The sequence below is a fragment of the Rutidosis leptorrhynchoides genome, chromosome 10 (genome assembly GCF_046630445.1).
Source record: "Rutidosis leptorrhynchoides isolate AG116_Rl617_1_P2 chromosome 10, CSIRO_AGI_Rlap_v1, whole genome shotgun sequence".
Taxonomy (NCBI): Eukaryota; Viridiplantae; Streptophyta; class Magnoliopsida; order Asterales; family Asteraceae; genus Rutidosis; species Rutidosis leptorrhynchoides.
Genome location: NC_092342.1, coordinates 5,946,045 through 5,951,680, shown reverse-complemented (window position 1 = coordinate 5,951,680; position 5,636 = coordinate 5,946,045).

Genomic DNA, 5,636 nt, shown 5'->3' with positions numbered 1-5,636 from the left:
TGGGGTCCAGCCCGTGATACAATAATTGAAGACGGCTAACTATTATTATCACGGATTGCTCTTTTTTTTCATTCACTATCACAAAGTTGTTGCAAGTTATATTATATTAAGATTAAGATTATTAAAATAGAATTAGAATTAGTTTTATATTTATATAAATATATGATACTACACATATTACAACCACCCCTTTCTTCACTCCTTGTTCCCTGTCGACAAGAGCAACCCAGCAACAATGAACCGCCGGCCACCATCATCTCTGGCATCCTCCACTGTACCACTGGCCACCCTTCTTATTCATAAGCCACCACACGAACACCACTCTCCACCACCTTTCAACTATCGGCTCACCAAACCAACACCTTCACTTGAAACTTTCGACTACCACTTCAAACAACTCCACGACACCATATCCTTGTGAACCACCATTCTCCAAATCCTACAACCTCATCACCACCACTCACGGCTACACCCATAACCAAACCAGAACCACCATAAACCATAACCTTCCACCACCTCACTCTCTCTTTCCCTCTCTACTTTTTTCTATTTTTAAACCGCCATAAATCATGATCTATAATCAAATTATTGCTACTTATGTTACTAACCCAACCGAATGTTGCTACTGCTACAGCTTCCTGTCAACAACCCTCAATCATTAAAACCTTCAACCCATTCGAATCACCATCACCCGTTTTGCTATTCTTCTTTCGTAAAGTCAGCACCACTTCACTACATCCGTTTAACACCATCATCCTCTATACACTTTATTCCTTGTTTCTTCTTCATTATAAACCACTATTGAAACGCCACCATCAACAAACCAAATCACTCGAGCTTACGCTGCAACATTTTACGTATCCTGAGTAAATCAAAAACCCATGGAAAACCTGCAAATTCATTGCTATTTTCCTTTTCGTAAACGATAAACAGCCACCACCATATTTTATATATATATATATATATATATATATATATATATATATATATATATATATATATATATATATATATATATATATATATATATATATATATCGCTGCTGTATTTTTCTGTTTTCCTGGTTCAGTCACAACAATAAACACCTTCGCTATATATTTTTTTTGTTGAATGATGATGAACAACGAAGAGGATGACAGCTATTTTACTTTTTATTTTTTTCCTTCTTTTCGTTGATGTCCCCTCAACAGAAAACCCTTTTCTATCAACGGATTTCAGTTATTGGGTTTAAGTGTTATACTTGAGCCCTTTTAAGTTTCGCAGTTGGATTTATAAGCATGATGGGCCGATATCTTTCTTTTGCAAGTGGGCCGTAAATTGTGTTATTGAAGAACAAGATAATGGAAACCGAATTTTAGGTGTTAAATATATTTGATATGTAATTTAAACCGGAAAAATGGATACAGAAGGGTGGTTGGGCATGTTGAATTTAACCGAGATGTCTCGGGTTCGAGCCTGGGCAGGGGCATATTTTTTTTGGAAGCTTATAACCTTTTTTTAAGGTAGTATTGCTTTTATTATTATTATTATTATATTATTAATTATTAATATTACTACTATTATCATTATTAATTAATCAGTTATTATTTTAGTGTTATATTAGTAAAATGTTAAAATTATGATTAAGTATATTTCAAATAAATATTATTATTATTATTATCTTATTATTATTATTATCATTATCATTATAAATATTAATATAAATATTAGTATTATTATTATTGTAAAAATCTTTATTTTTATAGTTATTATTATTAGTAGTATTATTATTATATTAATCGAAAACAACTTTTATAACTATTATTGATAGTGTGTTAACAAATAAACATTTTGTATACAAAAATATGCTTTTAGTAATATTACATAGAAGTATGTATTAATCACATTAACATTTTTATATAAATATTCATATATATAATCAATTAGGTATTTTAAAATATATAGATATAAAACTCTACAAATAATAATCATTTTCAAATATATATATATATATATATATATATATATATATATATATATATATATATATATATATATATATATATATATATATATATATATATAAATTAAATATCAAATATATATAGTTATAATATGTGAAATTGTTCGACTACGAGTATGTGTATTAATATATATATATATATGAACAATATAGGTTCGTGAATCTGAGGCCAACCCTACACTTGTTCAATGTCGTCATATGTATTTTTACTACAAAATACAGTATTGTGTGTTTCATTTGCTCCCATTTTAATTGCTTTTGCAATAAATATTTTTGGGCTGAGAATACATGCGCTGCTTTTATGAATGCTTTACGAAATAGACATAAGTACTTAAAATATATTCTACGTTGAGTTGTACCACTGGCATACTTCCCTGTAGCTTGGTAACTACCATTTACATGCGGTATTGTAAACGCGAATCCTGTTGATAGATCTATCGGGCTTAACACCCCCATCATGTAGGCTGCACTAGACATAAGAGCTAGTGGGCGGGTGTTTAGTACTTCGAGGATTATTTATACACTTGCGAGTGTACATATCCATCTTTGCAAAGATGACTTATTATATTATTGTTAAGGTGGGTTACTGAGGCCTCAACATAAGCAGAACGGTTTTATACACTTACGAGTGTACATATATTTATAACGGAAATCTTGTGGTCTATTAATATATTGAAATGATTGTTATGATAAACCTATGAACTCACCAACCTTTTGGTTGACACTTTAAAGCATGTTTATTCTCAGGTATGAAAGAAATCTTCCGCTGTGCATTTGCTCATTTTAAGAGATATTACTTGAAATCAATCATGACATATTTCAAAAGACGTTGCATTCCAGTCATTGAGTTCATGAAGATTATTATCAAGTCATTTATAGTTATATATATTAAGAAGTGGTATGCACACTGTCAACTTTCGATGTAATGAAAGATTGTCTTTTCAAAAACGAATGCAATGTTTGTAAAAATGTATCATATAGAGGTCAAGTACCTTGCGATGTAATCAACTGTTATGAATAGTTTATAATCGATATGGACTTCGTCCGGATGGATTAGGATGGGTCCTTTCATTATTGCTTATAATTTGTCATAATATATGTATATGATATATAATTTATGTTATATCAGTATGAATAATTAATATATTAGTTAGTATATTAAAATATATTAGTATGTATTATTATTTTACTTGTAATATATGTTTATATAGATATCATTCGTTTGTTAAAATAATATTAGAGTAATAATAGTTTTAAAAGAAATATATATATATATATATATATATATATATATATATATATATATTAATTAATGAGTAATGATAATAATAATGTTAATAATACTAAAAATGTTTAAGAGTAATAATAATGATAATAATAATAATAATAATAATAATAATAATAATAATAATAATAATAATAATAATAATAATAATAATAATAATAATAATAATAATAATAATAATAATAATAATAAGAGTAATACTAATAACTACCTTTCAAGAAAAAGTTCCAAAAATAAATGCCTATGCCGGGCTCGAACCCGCGACCTCCCGTAAACCCAACATTCCTTTAAACCATTCCTCTATCCGATGCTATCTGTTTTAATTCACGAATTAATCTATATAACCCATTTATTCAGTCACAAACTTAATCGTTTTTCATCATCTCTCATAATCATATATCATCATTATAATGCACCATCGTCATCTATTATCATTATCAACCTTAGACGCCTTCCTTCTACTAACCCGTTTAAAAGAAACCCGTATCGATTCATCACTCACCATAAACATTTATCATTTTCTCTTTGTTTATCATTACCATTATTATCATCCTAATTATCATTAACCTACTTAACTATCATCATCATCATTCTTTTACTCCGTATAATATGAATGTATGAATTAGATTACTTATAATTTATAACTATAATTACTTTAATTAAAAAATAAAAGGTACTCATATGGGTCTTGTATTAAGCTTTGAAGAAAAAAAAATAAATTATCGAGAGAGCAAATGATGGACCAACACAAAACTTAGCTAAAACTAAATAATTAAAATTAACACAAGTAATTAATAACAAATACGTCATTTTCAACTTTAATCATACATATCCTCATTTCACCGATAAATTTTATATTATAATTAAAATTAGTTAAAAAGAAAACTCACCAAGAGAAAAAGAAGGAGATGATAGCGGTAGTCCTTGAACAGTTTCTTACAAGTCCTTTACCAAAACACAGACACTTTGTAACGCAGTTAACAAGTATTTGACTAATCAATAACAATCCAAACGCCGATAAACCTTACACCTTAATGCATCGGAAACATAAACACAATATTTGTATTTCAACATACTAATCTGAAACTACTTTTGCCATGCTACGACGGAGTTCGGTGTCAATGGCGAGAATGAAAGACAAGAGGTGAAGAGAAACGATTGAGACGAGAATGGAGACTGAGACTGCCGTTAACGACGATAAGAGCGTGAGCAGCTGCTACTGTTGTGCTATTCTAATACACAGACAATGCTTGTGGTTCACGTGGTGTATGGTGGCTGTGGAAGCCATAGGGTTATTCACAAGAAGAAATATATATATATATATATATATATATATATATATATATATATATATATATATATATATATATATATATATATAAAGTCACGGGTGGTGGGACAACAACATTGACGTGGTCTGTTAAGATGATATTCGATTGAGCATGAATATCAGGAGTTCGAATATGAATATCAAAAGTTGCAGATGTGAGGAAGATGGTTACTTTTGAGAGATGTGTTGTTGTCGAAGGAAGCATTGTTGTGGTCATCGGAGATATTGTTGGTGTTGTGGGTCGGAACGGTCATTGGGGTGGTAGCCGGCGGTTGTTTATGGTGGTGTAAGGTGGCTATGGGGTGGTTAGTTGAAGGTGATGATGATTGTTTCATGGTGGTGATACGGATGTGGTTATGGTGATAGTGGTTTATGTGTTTCAACCAAAACAGTAAAAAAAAAAAAAGTTCGAATAAGAGGGTTGTTCAAAATATGACAATAAGATGGGATGGTGTTTGTAGTGAATGAACATAGATATAGTACTTAACATTGGTGATGATTTTCAATATGCAGGGAATATGCAGAGAATGGGTGTGCTTGTATGTGTATGCCACCTATATTTAAGTAAATATATATATTATATATATTCTTATAAGATGATAGTGGAAAAGGATGTGTACCAGAACAAATAGTAAAACAGAAAAATTCAAATATCCTAATAGTGTAGCAGCCAAGTGTTTTGTCACTTGTACCGACAGTTTTCACGGACCGTGTATCGTGCGAAACCAGTGGCGGATAAAAGTGTTCAGAAAAATCCCATATTTTTAAATTAACTATATTTATTTATTTTGGTCATTATGGTATAAAATTTGGCCACTAATTATTAAATAAAAATTTCATTAATTATTCACTACTAACCCCCAAGTAAAATATAAAAAGTTTTGAAATTCAACAAATTGTTCCTAAATATATTTTTAATAAGCCTATATTTAGTAAAACTCATTTTCGGATCACCGTTTATTTTAAAATTATATATGTTCCTTTTTAACTCGTTTACTATCAATCAAACGACAACTGA